At 38.5% G+C, this 18776-nt stretch overlaps 1 pseudogene; it reads left to right on the top strand.

The window, feature by feature from the left end:
- The window catches only part of LOC136322311 (calcyphosin-2-like), a 134891-nt pseudogene extending 116337 nt beyond the window's left edge, over positions 1–18554 (top strand).
- Positions 18555–18776: the final 222 nt, after the last annotated feature.

Raw genomic sequence — 18776 nt, 5'->3', positions numbered from 1 at the left:
TCTTCTTGGCTTGGTATCAGCTATTATTTGTAATCCACTTTCAGATTTGGGCAGCTTTGAAGTCTTGATTTGTTTGTTTTCTTAACAGGTGATAGTCTTGTTAACTGATCTCAGCAGGGGGCTTCCTTGAAACTGTAACCAGGAATGCTGTGGGTGTAATCTGAGACGCTGAAGGTCTCTTCCACCAACTAATCTCACTGGGGGCAGGGTTTTTTCTCAGCTTCAGTAGGGGGAGGTGTATCTCAGATCTCCATGGAGACCTGAGTTACTGCCCCTCCTCCCCACTTCTTGTTTTCTGCTGTGTCTTGTTGCGCTGATTGGAGCTGGATAGGTGTCCGGAGATCTCTGATCTGGAAGCACTTCAGCTCTGTTTTGTGAAAGGTTCAGTCCCTCCTCCAGCTATGGCCGCCTCCAGCACGAATGAGTCAGCTTTTTTATTTTGTTTCTTGCATACCTTAGCCCCTCACAGTCTGTCCCTCTCCTTGTCCTTTCCACTTGGGAGATAAGCTGGTCTTTTCAACCCACCTTGCTCCCTGGTCGCCAGGTAAGTGGCTGTGAGCAGTAGTTTCTGCTCTTTTTCCTCTGTGAAATCCTCTCTGGGCTCTCAGCCTCACCCCCCTCCTTCCCTTCCTGTAAGCAGAGGAGATTCAGGCACTCCTTACCAGGATTATTGTGGCTTCCTCTTTGCTCCTTGGTTTTTGAGAGCTGTTCTTGCAGTTCAGTGTTGGTTTTTCATGCTGATTTTTCCTAAATTGATTTGTATTCCAGTTTGGGGTTGAGAGCTGGGTGTCTGTGCGTCCGCCTACTCCGCTGCCATCTTCAAAAGCCTCAGATCACTAAGCATCTTAACAATTATCATTCTAAACTCTGCATCTAGCTGTTTGGTTATTTCCATATCACTCAGTTACTTTTCTGGAGATATCTCGGTGATTTCATTTGGATTGCACTTCTCTGTCTTCTCATTATGTCTACACAGACATAATGGGTGTATTGTTTGTAGGGCTGGTTGAGTCTAGGTTTGTTGTTGTCTGCCTTCAATTTTCAGTTGTGTTATTCAAGGTTGCAAAACTGAACTTACTATTGAAAGTGAGAATGCAGTGTCAAAGCAGGGCCATGGAAACAAAAGAGGGAATGGTCACAAGGGATAATATGCAGATATAGTTTTCAGGAAGCTGAATAGAGTTCTGCATCTGGAGCCCACTTAAACAAAATTCTTCATTCAGATATACTGCAAAAATCTATAACCCAGGAGTATTTAACATTTTACAATTAAAAATACTATTGAGAAATAAGTGCTGAAACATGCTGAAAATTTGAAATTTCTAAATTGTTTCTTAAGAAAGAAGATTATATATTTCCAAGCTTGATCTTTCAATAGCTGTACTGAAGAAAATTTGAGACTTAAATCACAAGTTTCTTTCCTTTCTCTTTAAGTACTAACAGGTTTTCAGCCAGGAATTTAGGACATATCCTAATCTTGACATAGAGGATTATAAACTTTGTTGAGATTGTCTGCAGCATGAGCCAGGATTATGGTTTGATTCACATGGGTTTTCCTTTATGTCATAAAAAGTCATCAAAATTTGTGATAGCTTTTCTCTCAGTTTTCTTTTCTTTTTTCCTCCCTTCCTCCCTCCCTGTCTTCCTCCCTCTCTTCCTTCCTCATTCCCTTCCTTCCTTTGTTCCACTTTCCCTTCCTCCCTTTCTGTCTCCCTCGCTTCCCTTCTTTCCTTTCTTCGTTTTCTTCTTATTTTTTTGTATGTGTGTGTGTGCCTGTGTATTTTTCTAAAATGAAAAGCAGGAAAGCAGAGAGACAGACTTCCCCATGTACCCTACCAAGATCCACCTGGCATGCACACCATGGGGTGAGTGCTGGCCCCTCTTGGGTATTGCTCCATTGTGACCAAAACCATTCTAGCACGTGAGGTGGAGGCCATGGCGCTGTCCTCAGTGCCTGGACCGACTGTGCTCCAGTGGAACCTTGGCTCTGGGAGGGGAAGAGAGAGGCAGAGAGAAAGGAGAAGAGGAAGGGTGGAGAAGCAAATGGGCACTTTTCCTATGTGCCCTGGCTGGGAATTGAACCTGGGACTTTTACATTCTGGGCCAATGCTCTATCACCTAGCCAACCAGCCAGGACCTCCTTTTCTCTCTCTTTTTTTTTTTTACATAACACTTGACAAAATAAATTCTCGTTTCTATATGATCATCCCTTAGTAGAATGTGAAATGTTTCAGGGAACATGCAAACTTTCCTCCCACACATTTTTTTTTTTTTTTTGTATTTCTCTGAAGCTGGAAATGGGAGAGACAGTCAGACAGACTCCCGCATGCGCCCAACCAGGATCCACCCGGCACATCCACCAGGGGCGATGCTCTGCCCAACAGGAGGCAATGCTCTGCCCCTCTGGGGCGTCGCTCTGCCGCGACCAGAGCCACTCTAGCGCCTGGGGCAGAGGCCAAGGAGCCATCCCCAGCGCCTGGGCCATCTTTGCTCCAATGGAGCCTTGGCTGCGGGAGGGGAAGAGAGAGACAGAGAGGAAGGAGGGGGGGTGGAGAAGCAAATGGGCACTTCTCCTATGTTTCCTGGCCGGGAATCGAACCCGGGTCCCCCACATGCCAGGCCGACCCTCTACAGCTGAGCCAACTGGCCAGGGCCCCTCCCACACATTTTTATTGAGCACCCATTTATATTCAGTCCCAAGATATACAGAAGGCAGGGCTGCCACCCCACTAGACCCAGTGGACAGAGCAAGGAGCCAAAGAGGATTACTCTCCAAGTTTATAATCTAGTGAAATTTCCTTTGCTCTGTTTTGGACTTGCTCAAGACCTGTGACCATTTTTTTCATTCTGATTGTTTATTTTAAAATGGCAATGTCTATTCTGTGTTTGTTTCACCACTGCATTTTGGATGCACATAATCCATCTTGTTTCATAGGTTCATAGTTGATGAATTTTGCCTTATGATGAATCATACCTCATCTCACCCATGTCTCATTTAGATGATATTTAGATGAGACTGTGGACTAAGAATTTATGCTGGAATGAGTGAAGGTTTTTGGGATTGTTAGGAAAGGAGTGAATCTATTTTGCATGTGAGAAGAAAATAAATTTGAGGGATAAGAAGGTAGAACATTGTAGACTGAATTACACCCTCCAAATTCATATGTTGAATTTTTACCTCGCAACGGTCTTAAGCTTGAGGATAGAGATTTTAAAGAGTTAATTAAAATTAAATGAGATATTACAAGGGTGGGGTCTTAAACCAGTGTGACTGGTATCCATATAAGACAGGGGTCGGGAACCTTTTTGGCTGAGAGAGCCATGAACGCCACATATTTTAAAATGTAATTCCATAAGAGCCATACAATATGCTTAACACTAAATACAACTAAATGTGTGCATTTTATGTAAGCCCAACAGTTTTAAAGCATAATGAGTCTCTGAATTCTTTTTTTTAATTATTTTTTAAATTTATTTATTTTTCGAGAGGAGAGAGAAAGACAGAGAGTGATAGAGAGGAGAGAGAGACAGAAAGAGAGAGAAGTGGGGAGGAGCTGGAAGCATCAACTCCCATATGTGCCTTGACCGGGCAAGCCCAGGGTTTACGAACTGGTGACCTCAGCATTTCCAGGTCGACGCTTTATCCACTGCGCCACCACAGGTCAGGCCTCTGAATTCTTTTTAATAAGGTTGTTATGCTGTTGCTAACCAATGATGAATAAAGTACTTCTTACCATTATTGTGACTTCTGGTGCTGCAGGTTTTGCTGATGGCTTTGTAGTCTGGTTGATATATGGTGAGGTTAAGCTTCATGCAGGCGTTAAGACTTCTATCCATTAAACATGATCGTAGCTAGGTCTTAACGTTCCTTAGATGTAAGAAAGACCGCACACATGCATACGTAGAGCCAAACATTGTCAGTACAGCAATACTCACACGCTGCAGTGTGTGGTAATGTGGCAGGAAATGTGTTCCAAGTTTTGACAATCAGCTGGTCCAAGGGTTGAAGTTTTTTCATTTCTCCCCACTTGTGTTTGCTCGCCAATTCTGCTTGCTGTTGTGCAAGTCTTTCCAAATGTTCATTCAGTGACTTGAACTTATTCACATATATGTCTGAGGCCTTCAGGTCAGCCACTTGTAGCTGAAAATCTCTGAAAGAAACACCGGGGTTGTAACTCAGGTCAGCGTTGTCCACTACACAATCATGTGGATGGGTGATGAACTTAAAAAGACAAGTGTGCTCACAAAATTCTCCAAAGCACACTTTGAATAACTGCAGGAGATTCAATGTGAGCCCACTAGCTGCTGGAGATCAAGATGTTAAGCAAGGTCACTTGCTGTGCGTTCATCTTTAAACTCTCCCAGTTTTTCAAAGTGTAGTAAAAGACCTGTTTCAATGTCATCAATGAAGAGTTCCAGCTTGTTTTCAAATGCAAACTCTGCTTGTTGAAGGGATAAGACTGTATTTCCAACACCTTGCATTTTCACATTTAGCTGGTTCAGATGGTCAGTCATCCCCACAAGATAGTAGAACTTCAGGAGCCACTCAGTGTTAGCTAACTCAGGATGCTCAACATTTTTCATTTCAAGAAAAGTCCGGATTTTGCTCAGACAAGCCGTGAAATGGCTGAGCACCTTCCCTCTTGACAACCAATGCACATTGCTGTGCAGAAGCAGACCAGGATAATTATTCCCAACTTCATCCAGCAGTGTTTTAAACTGGCGATCATTTAAAGCTCTGGCAACAATAAAGTTGACCACCCGAATGACCAGTGACATCACCTCATGAAGCTACTTGCCACACATCTGAGCACAAAGCGCCTCCTGATGTAGGATGCAGTGAAAAATTAGGATGGGTCTCTTCATGTTCACAAAGAAGCAGTACGAATCGTCTGTGTTTCCTCACCATGCTCGGAGCACCATCAGTACATACCACATTATGAACACAAGTTCTGACCAGTGTTATCTAAGTAGGGCTTCCTTTTCTGTCTTTGTTAGTCATTCTCATGGAACTGGCTCTATTCATGTTCTCCTCAGTCTCATTTTGGATAAATTGTACCAATAATACCCTAGTCTGTATCATGTTATAGTTTTATCCTGAAGCTTTTCCTTCTCTTCCTTTGGATTAGACTTGGATATTATCAACAGTTTTCAGTTGTACTGGCTTTATACTCCTTTTTTTGTTTTTGTTGTAAATGGGAGGCAATCAGACAGACTCCCGCATGTGCCCGACGGTGATCCACCCAGCATGCCCACCAGGGGGCGATGCTCCGCCCATCTGGGCTCTTGCTCTGTTGCATTCACAGTGATCATTCATGTAAAAAATATATTTGATAGGTAGCTTATCCTTGTGATTTTCCCACCTGATGCAACTCCAAACATATGGTGTGACAAAAAGATTTTTCTAGAATGGATTGATCATAGATAATGTTACAATTTGTATTGTGCTCTTACATTTTAAATCATTATATTCCATGTTATTTCATGATTAAAGTGCAGCACTATCCACAGTGATCATTCATGTAAAAAATATATGCATATTCATAGGCTAAGCATTGGAGAGAGAACCATTGCCTGGTATTGTTGAGTTTAGTCTGATTGGAAACATTGTCAAATAGAAAGGGAAATGATTCAGCTTTGTGGGATCAAAGTAGCTTCCTGAAGAAAGTGCCATGTAAACTTCACCTACATTCCCACCAACAGTGCAGGAGGGTTCCCTTTTCTTCACATCCTTGCCAGCACTTATTCTGTGTTGTTTTGTTGATGAGCGCCATTCTGACTGGTGTGAGGTGATATCTCATTGTGATTTTAATTTGCATTTCTCTAATGATTAGTGATGTTGAGGATTTTTTCATATGCCTATTGGCCATCTGTATGTCCTCTTTGGAGAAATGTCTATTCATTTCTTTCACCCATTTTTGATTGGATTGTTTGTCTTCCTGGTGTTGAGTTTTACAAGTTCTTTATAAATTTTGGTTATTAACCCCTTATCAGACGTATTGTCAAATATGTTCTCTTCTCCCATTGTGTAGTTTGTTTTTTTATTCTGTTCTTATTGTCTTTAGCTGAGCAAAAGCTCTTTAGTTTGATATAGTCCCATTTGTTTATCCTGTCTTTTATTTCAGTTGTCCGTAGAGATAAATCGGCAAATATATTGCTGCAAGAGATGTCAGAGAGCTTACTGCCTATGTTTTCTTCTAAGATGCTTATGGTTTTACAGCTTACATTTAAGTCTTTTATCGATTTTGAGTTCATTTTTGTAGCTGGTGTTTGCTGGTTGTCTAGTTTCATTTGTTTTGCAGGTAGATGTCTAATTTTGCCAACACCATTTATTAAAGAGGCTAACTTTATTCCATTGTTGCTCTTACCTCCATTGTCAAATATCAGTTGTCCATAAAGCTGTCGGTTTATTTCTGGGTTCTGGGTTCTGTTCCATTGATCTATATGCCTGTTCTTATGCCAGGACCAGGCTATTTTGAGTACAGTGGCCTTGTAGTATAACTTGATATCAGGAAGTGTGATACCTCCTGCTTTATTCTTCTTATCAAGATTGCTGAAGCTGTTTGTGTTCTTTTTTGGTTCCATATAAATTTTTGGAATATGTGTTCTATATCTTTAAAGTATGTCTGGTGGGAATGCAGAATGGTGCAGCCACTGTGGAAAACAGTATGGAGATTCCGCAAAAAATTAAAAATCAAACTGCCTTTTGACCCAGCTATCCCACTTTTAGGAATATACCCCAAGAACACCATAGCACTGTTTCAAAAGGAGAAATGCACCCCATGTTTATGGCAGCATTGTTCACAATAGCGTAGATCTGGAAACAGCCCAAGTGTCTGACAGTGGATGAGTGGACTAAAAAGCTTTGGTACATATATACTATGGAATACTACTCAGCCATAAGAAATGATGATATCGGATCATTTACAACAAAATGGATGGACCTTGATAACATTATACTGAGCGAAATAAGTAAATCAGAACAAACTAAGAACTATATAATTCCATTATTAAGTGGGACATAAAAATGAGACTCAGAGGCATGAACAAGAGTGTGGTGGTTATGGGGGGGATAGAGGGAGGGGGTTGGGAGAGAGGAGGGGCACAAAGACAACCAGTTAGAAGGTGATGGAAGATAATTGGACTTTGGGTGATGGGAATGCAGCATAATCAGATGTCAAAATAACCTAGAGATTTTTCTCTGAACATATGTACCCTGATTTATCAATGTCACCCCATTAAAATTAACAATAAAAATAAATTAAAAAAATAAACTTCACCTAGAGGGGTTATTTAGTTGAGTTAGACGATAGGAAAGGGTAGGGAAAGTCTCTCTGGAGTATAAAGTTCAAAGTTGGTGTTGTCAAGAATGAGTCAGGGCTTTTTATTTATTTTTATTTTATTTTATTTTTTTCATTTTTCTGAAGCTTGGAAACAGGGAGAGACAGTCAGACAGACTCCCGCATGTGCCTGACCGGGATCCACCCGGCACGCCCACCAGGGGCGACGCTCTGCCCACCAGGGGGCGATGCTCTGCCCATCCTGGGCGTCGCCATGTTGCGACCAGAGCCACTCTAGCACCTGAGGCAGAGGCCACAGAGCCATCCCCAGCGCCCGGGCCATCTTTGCTCCAGTGGAGCCTTGGCTGTGGGAGGGGAAGAGAGAGAGAGGAAAGCGCGGCGGAGGGGTGGAGAAGCAAATGGGCGCTTCTCCTGTGTGCCCTGGCCGGGAATCAAACCCGGGTCCTCCACACGCTAGGCCGACGCTCTACCGCTGAGCCAACTGGCCAGGGCTGAGTCAGGGCTTATTAAGAGCAGCCTCTGTTAAAGAGTTACCTAAATTGTGTTGGGGAGTCATTGAAAGATAAGGTGTGGATGGAATGGAGAGAGGTGACATTGGGTTTGTGATTTAGATAGATTTCCTGGTTACAATATGGAAAATATATTAAAGACTGTGTATGAAGAACCAGATTGAATTGAAGCATATAAATTTAGGAAGGAGGCAGTTTCAATTAGGCAAAGAGGCTGTGTCTGTAAAGCTACTTAGAAATGTAAAATAATCTTCAGGAGGTAGAGTCAATGAGATGTAGTTACTATTAAGTGAGAAATTGGGGTGAGGACAAACTTTACATCTTAAAATTAGGTTAAATAAAATATAGATATATCACTCAAGTCTGCCTATTGTGATCTGGAGAAAATGAACTTTTTCTCCCATTTCACCACCTGCAGAAAGGATACACAGTGCTTATCTCACACTGAAATTACCTCCAGCTCTGAGTGCTGTCTCCAATAATTTAGTATAGTTTGTGGCTTATTCTTACTTTTCCTGTTCCATGTCACCTGAAGCAGATATGGAACTCAGCTCCCTGTTATGATTTTCATGAAAGAAAGAAACAAAGAAAAGAAGGAGGGGGGGATGGTGGGAATCTGTATGCAAACCATGTATATAATGCTCTGTGTGTGTGGCAGACATTTTGAAAGGGACATGGAGGAAGATTACAGCAGTGCCAGCAACTTACAATTTATTATTAGACATTTTTATTCTTAGAAATATGGTCCTTGATTATGTCCCATGGTAAAGGCCCACCTCTTCATTTCTTGACTCCTTCCATCATGTCCTCTTCTCTACAATATTCCATTTCTTTATGCAGAAATATTCTATCTTCTCTTTTTTTAGGTGTATGTGTTTCTTCTGCTTTCCAGATATTACTCTGGAACTTATCTTTTCTATATTATCCAATAATATTTTTTCTAAACACTTCCTGTAAGAAATTTTAGTGCCAACTATTAAGATAATACTCAAATAAACGTGTACACGTGGCCATAGACACACATGTATAAGTGTACCTACATATGTTCATTCATGTGCATGGACATACAGCTTTGGATGCACCGCCACAGACTGCACAGATGTACCCTTATGTACTCATGTGTATACAGGGGTCCTCAGGTTATGACCATCTTGACATACGATGTTTTGAGTTTACAATGCTCACTCCCATAACAACTTTAAAAAATTGAGATGTGAGTGTTTTGGCTTATATGTTTAGTGTTGACTTATACGTGGGTGAACTACAATAATTTGGTTGCGTATATGGAAGAATATGCAGTAACGCGGCATAGAGTGAGGGAGTTGGTGTCCCCACTACACTTACCTATACCATTTTGGGCTGTTAAAAGTGCAAGTGTTCTGTTTGTGTTGCTTTGGCGACTTTTTTGGCTTTTATCATATAGCTCCTACACTGTGTTAGGACAGGTAAGTGACTTAGGCTAGGGTGTGTTTCAACTTACACCAAAATTTGGGTTACGTCACTGTGTTAGGAAAGGAACTATGTCATAACCTGAGGACTCCCTGTATACACACATTTACTTTTATGTACATTCTTGCTACCAATTCACAGTCTCTTCAATTACTTACCATTATAATTTGAAAAGAATTTGTGTATGTTTCAAATAAAGGAGAAAGCACTTATAGTTACAAGTTTTCTTAAGTAAATATTCCAAAAAAAAGAAGAGGCGAGAAATCTCTCCTATTATTTTCAAGAAAGAAAATTAAACTTCTTATTTTAAATTTGTGACTGTTCTCATTTGAGCATATTTATTTGAGTGACTCAGAAGTTAAAATAATAAAAATTTTCTAAGTAGATTAAAGATTTTTGATAGGAATATTTTTATTGAAGCCTTTATGCTCTAATTAGTTTAAAACTAAGTTGTTGTTTTTTCTTCTACAGAGACAGAGAGAGAGAGGAATAGATAGGGACAGACAGACAGGAATGGAGAGAGATGAGAAGCATCAATCATCAGTTTTTTGTTGTGGCATTTTAGTTGTTCATTGATTGCTTTCTCACATGTGCCTTGACCGTGGAGCTACAGCAGACCCACTAACCCCTTGCTCAAGCCAGCGACCTTGGGTCCAAGCTGGTGAGCTTTTTGCTCAAACCAGATGAGCCTGTGCTCAAGCTGATGACCTTGGGGTCTCGAACCTGGATCCTCTGCATCCCAGTCCGACGCTCTATCCACTGCGCCACCACTGGTCAGGCAAAACTAAGTTTTATGTTTATGTACTATTTTCAAAAAAACAGGTGAAAGATTGTGATTGATCTATCATAGTTCATCAATTTGAATGCATATTTCTGTAGATCAAATGTTATTTTGATTTTAATAATTTATCTAAGATTCTTATGAAAATAGAGTTCTTATATTAAATTTTTACATTGGATTATTAAATAGAAGATTATTCTAATTCAGAGGTTGATTGGGAGATTAGTTCCCTTATTTTTCCATATTGTTAGCTGAAGCCTGTGTGCTTTCTGGATGGTCTCTAAAATGCTTTTTAAAAATCATTAGAAAAGTATACCATGCCACATAATCCAAATTGAATTTTTAAAATTAGTATTAGTTGTATTTTATTTCTTATAGACTTTCTAAGCTTTAAATAGTTCATCGGTTGATTTTTTTTAGGGTGCAAACTTGACATTTTCAAGTTCTGATCATCCCAGACTTCCAGAAAACATAAAAGAAAATATATTATTTATATTTCGGATCACAAATATTGATCAGAGAGCTTTGGATTCTCTCAGGTAAGTCAAACATACATTTGTCATTTCGAAGATAAAGTGAAAACATTTTATCATTTATTTATTAAAACATTTTTATCTTAAAATTATTCTATCCCAAAGCATTTTGACTTTATTCAGGTTTATATATTTTAAAACAAGGCATAGCTATATTTGTCTATTTTATGTGCTGTCTTACATTTCATATGTGGGAACAGTTATAATCAAGTAAAGAACAAAAGTGTTCCATTTTATGTTAAAGCTAACTTTATTACTTTTGCCTCTGCTATAACATTTTTATTTTATAAAATATTAACAGCAATAAAATTTTAAAAATTAGATATAATACAATAGTAATAATTTTCCCCACATTTTAGTATGGTTTTTTTTAGCATTAAAAAATGTTTTAGGTCTTATATGTTAATATGCATAATGAGAAAATAATGCTGTGAATTTAAAATACTTTTAATTTAATTTGAGTTTTACAGTAATTATATTTTATATATTCTATTATTCTTGCTGAGTATATCTTGGTAAATATATGCTATTCTTACAAGTGTTTCTTGGTGATAAATATAATTCAAAATGATATTAATTGGTGTTCTCTATGTGCATTACAGGCCATATCCTTCAGATTGGCTATAAGAAGTTTGTTTTACTATGTCATTTTACTGTATTGCTCAAAATGAATGCATTTTTTTTTTTTGCTTTCTAAAATAACATTTTTCCATTTTATACTTTGAAAGGTAAAACTGCTTTTAAATTTAGTAGTTTTAATTATTTTAAAAGAACATGACATAGCTACAAAAATGAATGTAATGTTTAAAAGTGGTTCTTAGAAGGTTTTAAGGATGTTAGCCCTTGATTTAGCATATTTAATCCTCCTGGGATTAAATCAGCAGGCAGAAAGTGGGACTTGATTAATTTTTACGCATTCTTCCAACTGCTGAGAGTTTCATTGGGTCTACAGCAGGAAAGAGCTTAGAGATTACATATTCTGGGTTACAAAGCAGAATAAATTTTTATCACTGTGAGCCATGTCAGTTGCAGATCTGATCCTATAGAACATGAGGATGATATAACCAGTCAAGAAGCCAATGATAGGCTGGTCTTCAAAGCCATTCAAGGTATGTATCATTTTACTATACTCTCAATTATTTTAAATATTTAACAATTTTCTTTGTAGGTAGTAAAGCAGTATTTTTCAAATATTTTGCAGTCTTATGCCACTTTTTAATATTTATTTGCTTATCTTTTATAAGTTAATTGTATACATAGAAGTATTTATTTGTTTAAAAATATTTTTACGATTCTCTTTATGATCCTGTCTAATTGAATAACTAGTGTAGTATGGGTTTTATTCATGAACGGAATTAAATGTAACTGATTTTGTAATATAATACTTGTTTTTTGCTTAAGATGATATCTAAAAAGATTTATAGAAGCCTAGCATATACATATAAAGATACAAGGCTGGGAGCCAGATTCATTTGATTCTGTCATTCAATAGACATATGACCTTGTAAATCTCTTAATCACTAAAATGGCGAAAATAGTTTTTTAAATTAATTTCTCACAGTGGTAATGTATGTAGGCTCTGGACACTAAAACATTACAAATTTTATTTTTAGTCTAATCTTCTAACTACTGGGTATATTAAGCTCAGACAAATCTTTCATTGAATTTAATAGTCTAGAAGTAATAGACAAAAATCAACATATGATTTATAAACTTTAATAAATTCTGATTTATCATTTAAAGATTATTAAGGAGTAAGAAGAATAAAAACATTTAAAAGTTGTCTGTGATTGGTATTAGAAGTCTCAAATATTCTTTGTTTTTTCTTTTTTTGTATTTTTCCGAAATTAGAAGCGGGGAGGCAGACAGACTCCCACATGCACCTGGATCCACCTGGCATGTCCACTAGGGGGCGATGCTCTGCCGATCTGGGTGTTGTTTTGTTGCCACTGGGGTCATTCTAGTGCTTGAAGCAGAGGCCATGGAGCCATCTTCAGTCCCTCGGGGCCAACTTTGCTTCAATGGAGCCCTGGCTCAGGGAGGGGAAGAGAGAGACAGAGAGGAAGGAGAGGGGGAAGGGTGGAGAAGCAGATGGGAGTTTCTCCTGTGTGTCCTGACAGGGAATCGAACCCAGGACTTCCACATGCCAGACCGACACTCTGCTGCTGAGCCAACCGGCCAGGGCTCAAATAGTTTTTATGCAGTGGTGGAATTCAAATAATTTAACAACCAGTTCTTGGCCCTAGTGACCATTTTAAGTTTAAAAAAAATGATATACCAAAAGGTGGTTTATTATTTCATGCATTTAATACTTAAATAAGAACAATAAAAGAGGTACAAAAAACTATATTATGTTATAAGAAAGTTTTAAATATTAATGAAACAATATTAACTAATACCTGACTAAAAACCCCACCAAACTTATTTAAGATATATATTTCCATATTGCTTCTTGATTGGCACCCTCACCTGCAATTTTTTTCTCCTAAAAATGGAATGAACATTACTATGGGTGCTTAGAATACACTCTTGCGCAGATGAACTTTAAAACAGAGTAAGGAATGTAAATTTGTGATTTCCACATTGGGCAGCTTAGAGAGAACCCTGATTACAAGTGCCATTTTAACAACCAGTTTGCCCAACTCAACAAAAATTAAGTATTGGTTCTGCTGAACCGGTGAGAAGGGGCTGAATCCCTCCACAGTTTTAATGCCATTGTTAGTAAACTGCTTATTCTATCATGATCTAAACAATCTTTTTCATTATTGTATCTAGTGACATTTACTTTCTCTAATGTATTGTATTTACTAAATATTTTAATAAAAGTTCCTTACATGTTCTTAAGATGGCACAAACTACAGTAAGTGAAATTACTGAGCCACAAAGAGAATGCTAGAGGCCCAAGAACATAATCTCTATGAATTCCTGGAAGAAAGGGAAATTTTAAATATAACAGTATAGGATAACACTCCAAAACCTTGATATTATTTCACATATAAGTTATAATTTGGAAATTGCAAACTATTTTAGACATTTTGAACTGATGATTTTTGAGTGAGTTGCCTGGAGTCAATTTTTAAAATTCATTTGGTAACAGCAAAGAAAGACAAAAGGATGAAAAATGCAGGATTGTTAGATGAAGAGGATGCCTAGAAAATAAAATGTTATTTGTAACATTTAGGTTATTTTTTTGGTGATAAAGAGTAACATTACTCTGCTATATTTAAAATACAACACTTTCACCACACAGTGGTGCTATAGTTCTGGTATAACCTTCTTTATTAAAAGGATTCCATTTTCCAAAGTTTTTTTTTTTAATCAGTCATACATATATTTGTTTGACATTTTTTACATCAGTTACATCAACTTTAATTTTCTTACATGAGAGACTATTGTAATTTGATGCATTTGTGAATAAGAACTATTAGTTTCCATCTCTCCTCTTCCTAAACAGATGAGCTAAAAGAACAGCTACATAAAAGAGGTGTTCGTATTTTGACGGGATTGAGAAAATATTTTTAACAAGTAGACAAGGAAGGGAATGGACTTTTAGACAAAGCAGATTTTAAGCAAGCTCTGAAAGTGTCTCACTTAGAAGTGTCTGAAAAGGTATGTACCACAGCTCCTTCACTGCAGTGAATGGTTTATTATTCTTAGGTGATAGTCTTCACTTCTCTACTGAAATGCTGAGTAGTTCATTTGTCTCCTTCTTTTTTATGCCCTGTTGTTAGTATAAGCCATCACCTATTGTTTAAAATATTTTTTTTTAATTTTACTTTTAGAAAGACAGAGAGAGAGACAGACAGGAACAGACAGACAGGAAGGGAGAGAGATGAGAAGTATCAACTTGTTGTGGTACTTCAGTTGTTCATTGATTGCTTTCTCATATGTGCCTTGACCAGGGAGGGGATGGGGGCTACAGCACAGCCAGTGACCCCTTGCTTAAGCCAGCGATCTTTGGGCTCAAGCCAGCAACCATGGGGTCATGTCTATGATCCTACGCTCAAGACTGTGACCCCGCACTCAAGCCGGATGAGCTTCGCCCACGCCAGCCACTTTGGGGTTTAGAACATGAGTCCTCAGCATTCCAGGCCAATATTCATTCACTGCACCACCACCTGGTCAGGCAGTCCTGGTGAATTATAAAATTTTAACATTCATTTCTCTAACATATAAATATTAAAAGCATATTAACCAGTCATTGTCCTAAGCTCTGAGAAGATATACTCTATACTCTAAAGCAGTGGTCCCCAACCTACTTTGGGCCACGGACCGGTTTAATGTCAGAAAATATTTTCATGGAGGGACGAATAAATGTATCACATGACCAAGACAAGCATCAAGAGTGAGTCTTAGACGGATGTAACAGAGGGAATCTGGTCATTTTTTAAAAATAAAACATCGTTCAGACTTAAATATAAATAAAACAGAAATAATGTAAGCGATTTATTCTTTCTGTGCGGACCGGTACCAAATGGCCACAGACCGGTACTGGTCTGCGGCCCAGGGGTTGGGGACCACTGCTCTAAGGTCTTCATAGTAAAATGGTACAAAAATATAAGTGATTACAAAAAAATGAAACGTGTTAAGCAGAGAATGCTTTTAGAATGTATGGGATAAACTTAAACCAGGGAAGGAGAGGGAAGATCACAGAAGGATTCCTGGAGGCCAATATATCAAGTTGAATTTTAAAGATGAGGAATTAGACAGGAGGAGAGGAGTGTGGATCAGACAATAGATCGTTCACAAAAAGGAGAAGCACATGTGATGGCATGGAGGGGAGGGGGAGTGTGGTGTGTCCAGGAATTGCGAGTGGTTCTTTCCTTCACTCCCTTCCTCCAGAGCCTTCACACATACTATTCTCTCTATTGTGAGTAAACTTCCTCTAAATGGCTGGATTTTTTCACCATTAAGGCCTCAGCTTTCTCTACTGAGATTACTGCCTTGAAACTTCTGTCTATAGGAACATTCCATCTGATTTCTGGTCCTCTCTCTACCATTTTATTTTATTTTATTTTAATTTATTTTAATTCATTTTTTTTCTGAAGCTGGAAACGGGGAGAGACAGTCAGACAGACTCCCGAATGCGCCCTACCAGGATTCCCCCCCCCCCCCCCCCCCGCACGCCCACCAGGGGGCGATGACCTGCCCACCAGGGGGCGATGCTCTGCCCATCGGGGCATCTGTCACACTGCCCACACAATTGCCTAAGGCTATGAGCTATTCTAGAACTTTCTCATACATATAGCCCGCTCATTCTCAAATGCTGACTTATTTCCTTTGAATCTATCCCCTTTGCTGTTCTCAATGCTTATGCCTTTGCTTAAGCTCTTACCACTTCTCATGTGTGTTAACCTCTCATCAACTTTGCCTCCTCCCAATCCTACTTCAGTCTGCCCTACACACTGCTGTCGGAGTGATCTTTCTACAGTGTACATTATTTCCATGATTACAATTCTCCCATGGCTTCTTCTGTCTTTCAGAAAAGTTCAAACTGCTTACCTGAGCACATAAAACCTAAATGATTTCATTTCCCTAAGTTTGCCTTCCTGTACTCTGCTCTGCTAGCCTTTCACGCACAGGGCTGGTTGGAACTCCCAAAGACAAACTGCTGGGATATCACTGAGCTTACCGAACAGGTTGTATAATCTCTGCGTGCCTCCTTGCTAAGACACACTTGTTTAATAAACATCTGCATGTTTGGGAGAGTTTGATCTGAAATGTATTTCCTTATAACTGAGTAGTGAGTTTAGGAGAAGCCGTTACCACAGAGATTTGAGTGTGGATCAGTTAACTACCATATAGAGCCTATTACTTATGCACATAATTACTCCTAATTTAGTTGTCAGTTCACAGCTGCAGTCCTCTGTCAGACACTGCAGTGGTCCTCACAGACCCCAAAATGGTGTGATACAGTGCCTAAAGTAGAGTATTCAAACTCCCCTAGTGCACAATTAGTATAACACACACGTAAATTAGGCACAGAGGAATGTGGAAGGACTGTTCTTATCATCCCAGGGAAGTAATAATTCTCCACTCTGAAAACATATGCTTTATAAAGTATTATTGAGATGGCAAAGCATTCTACATAAAGACTGAAATGACAAAGATTTTGAAGATTAAATTGTATTGATTGTGCGTATGTATTAATCGAAACACATTTTCAGATTTCTCTCTTTAATAACACACATATCAGCTGATTTGTATCATTTTTGGATAACCAAGCAAGGTAAAGTTATTTGGAAGGATTTGAGTAATAAAATTACCTATCTCGTGACAAATTTTATTCAGTGAAAAACCAAGGTCCCTGTTGTGTTAAGTATTCTTTATATTAAGTTAGAATGGAATTTCTGAGCCATGGCTGGATGAGTGCAGATATAAATGAAAAGATTCTCACCTCTGCAGCTGTGTGTTCAGTTTCCTGAGATTTTCAGATGCAGATGATGAGAAAGCCAGTATGAAATAAAGACTGCAATTCAATTATGTGTCACTTATGAAAGCTGCATACTTATCTAGTAGTTGAGGAAATTTTAAGAAAATATATGTTGTCAAGGAAAAGTAATTTTGAGAAAGTATTCAGATGACCACTTTATCAAGAAAAGGATGTACTTGTAGTAATATTTAAATATGGGTGATGTTGTAGAAAAAGCATAAGCTTTAAAGTCACTGAATGCTGATTTCAAACTTGTGTTCTGCTACAAATTAGCTCTGTGACTTTGGGAAGCTGCTTAGTGTCATCGAGTCTCTACTTCTTTATCTGAAGGTTGATATGAGGATTGAATATGGAATGGATATACCAAGATATAGATGTACATAGATATATATCTAGGTATGTAGTACTTGCCATGTGTAGCAGACAAACGTAATTCAGTATGCATTTATCTCTTTTGATTAATGAAAAGTTTTAAAAAACTTAATTAAAAATTAATGAAAAATTTTCCTTAATTTTTTTCTTGATTAATCTCAAATGGCAATCACAAGAGCCATTCTTTTAAAGAGACATAATTTAATGAGTAGGAATAATTTGTATGTCACTATTTCCTCCTGAATCTAATTAACTTATTATCAATTCTCTTCCTTCATCAGAGCCCGTGAAGGAAAATCACTCTTGTATTAAGGTTAGCAACTCTATTCTTTCAAGTATGTAGCAAAGTGACAGGTTAAAAAGGTGGTTAGTAACAAACTTTATTGTTACTGAAATTAATTGGAAGATGATATACGTGGTAGACTAATTTTATATCTGTACAGACTTTGGACAACATTGCTAATATTTTTTGGTGTACACATCACAACAATGGATGGCCTTAAATCCTGTGTGATATTGTTTTCCAAACATGGCTGCAACAGTATCTCTCTTGCCATATAGTGCTCTTACATAGGGAACTTGACTTCACATGGAGAGGTGGGGCCTGTGTCCCCTCTGCTTGAATCTGGGTGACTTGTTACTTGTCTGTAACAATAGATTGTGGCTGTAGTGATGCCATGTTACATCTCAGACTTGTTTGTTGGAATTATTGAAGTGAGGAAGTAAGAAGTCAGACTCTGTGGGGCTGCCAAACTGGAGAGGCTTCGTGCAATGCTCTGCTTAATAGCAGACATGAGCTGCAAGCAGGCAGCTAGTACCAGTTATCTACCATGTGAATGTGTCATCTTGGGTTGATCACAGCCCCAGCCATCACTATAGTCATATAACAGAACCCAAGTGAGAAGCACCCAGCTAACTGCTTTCATACTGTTTTTTGCTTTTAAATTTTTTATTTATTCATTTTAGAGAGGCGAGAGAGTGAGAGAGTGAGAGAGAGAGAGAGAGAGAGAGAAAGAGGGGAGGAGCAGGAAACATCAACTCCCATATGTGCCTTGACAGACAAGTGCAGGGTTTTGAAACGGCGATCTCAGCATTCCAGGTCGATGCTTTATCCACTGTGTCACCACAGGTCAGGCCTCTTTTTTGCTTTTAAATTTCCGATTTACTAAGGTGTAATTGACCCACAACTTTGTATTGACAATTCATTCTTTTTTATAGTATTTATGTGTTACTAGACTAGAGAGAATAGTTTGTTTACAAGCCATTTGGAGATTTCATTTTGGGTTTTCCTGTAATCCTTTATTTACTTCGGGGGTCGGGAACCTATGGATCGCGAGCCAGATGTGGGTTTTTTGATGGCTGCATCTGGCTCATAGATAAATCTTTTTTTAAAAAAAT

Source organism: Saccopteryx bilineata, chromosome 2 (genome assembly GCF_036850765.1).
Source record: "Saccopteryx bilineata isolate mSacBil1 chromosome 2, mSacBil1_pri_phased_curated, whole genome shotgun sequence".
In the NCBI taxonomy this organism is placed as follows: domain Eukaryota; kingdom Metazoa; phylum Chordata; class Mammalia; order Chiroptera; family Emballonuridae; genus Saccopteryx; species Saccopteryx bilineata.
The sequence above is the reverse complement of the archived record's forward strand: the minus strand, read 5'-3'. Positions and strand labels throughout refer to the sequence as shown.